This window comes from Cordyceps militaris (genome assembly GCF_000225605.1).
Source record: "Cordyceps militaris CM01 unplaced genomic scaffold CCM_S00003, whole genome shotgun sequence".
Lineage (NCBI taxonomy): Eukaryota > Fungi > Ascomycota > Sordariomycetes > Hypocreales > Cordycipitaceae > Cordyceps > Cordyceps militaris.
In genome coordinates this window covers 995,252-996,882 of record NW_006271971.1, presented here as the reverse complement: position 1 = coordinate 996,882, position 1,631 = coordinate 995,252, and positions in this window count along the sequence as shown.

Here is a 1,631-nt window from a genome sequence, read left to right as displayed (position 1 = left end):
AAGGCTTACTATAATACCTTTAAAGGGTAATACCCTAAAGGCTTAGTACTAGTTAGCTTATAATAGTCTTAAAAGTAATAAGATAATAGTAAATAAAGAGCTAGCTAGCCTTTAAAGAGTAATACCCTAAAGGCTAATACTAATAAAGGTATTAATAAAGAGCTAACTAGCCTTTAAAGGGTAATACCTTAAAGGCTAATATTAATAAAAGTATTAATAAAAAGCTAGCTAGCCTTTAATAGATAATACCCTAAAGGCTAATACTAATAGTACTAATAAAAAGCTTATTATAGTACTTATAAAGGGTAATACCTTAAAGGTATAAAGCTAATTAATTATAATACTTATAGAATAGCTTTAATAGGTAATACCCTAAAGACTAGAGGCCTTAAGAGTATAATACTTCTAGAATAGACCCCTAAAAAATTATAGCTTAAGAGGTACTTAGTATAATCCTAGGTAGTACCTATACTTATAAAAGGCTAGCTTTAATAATAGCTTAGTTATAATATTAGTAGTATTCTTAATATTTAGAATTTAATTAAAGCTTAACTAATATAATATATTCTTATTATATAACTAATAGTATTAAATATCTATATACTTTATATAGGGGTATTTTTAAATACTAGAAGCTTAGGTAATAGTACTAGAGTTATTAGCCTAGATAGTAGTCTTAGTATAAGTAGGCTTTTCCTTAAGGGTTTTTATAATAATATAGTAAAACTACTAAATCTAGATAGCTTTCTAGGCTATATTATACTAGGAGATATACTCTACTTTAATAGTTAAGTATATAATAATATTCTATAGCTTTAAGTATTAGGATATAATATTACTTTTTAAAGTAATAATAAAGCTATTAATAGATTTATATATTTATTAGTAACTAGTATAATTAGTATTATAATAAACTTAAAGTCCTTTATTAAGTCTTATAAAAATAAGTTTATAGTTAGTAATATCTTTAATATATTATAGAAGCTATTTTAGGCTAATAATATATTCTATTAGTAAGGTAGCTATAAATCTATAGTAATAGCTAATAATAAAGTAGATATTAAGCCTAGAGTAGTTAAAAAGATAAATTAGGCCTTTATAAGTCTTAATATACTAACTATTCTTAATAATTAGCTATTATTTAATACTTTTAGTAATAGGACTTATTAGTAGGTTATAAGGTTTATAGTTAAGAAGGCTAGCTTCTTTTAAAAGGGCTTTAATATATTTACTTTAAAAGAGTATAAAAGTTCTTATATATTAGTTTTAATAGATATTAATACTAAGATAGTAGCTAATAAGGCCTATATTTATTATCTTATAGGTATTTAATAAGGCTTTCTTAATCTTTATAATAGTAACCTTATTCTTACTAATAATAAGAAGATTATTAATATAAACTATAATAATTAGGCTATCTTTATAGATAAATAAAGAATAATTAAGCTATATAGGCTTAAAATTAAGACTTTAAAGTATTTTATAAAGGGTTATATACTAGATCTATAGGGCTTACTTTAGCCTATATAAGGACTTTAGTAGCTTCTATACCTTCTTAGGGTATTCTTTTTAATATCCTTTAGGTATTTTAATATAGATTTTAATATCTATAAAACTATAAAAAAAGGTAG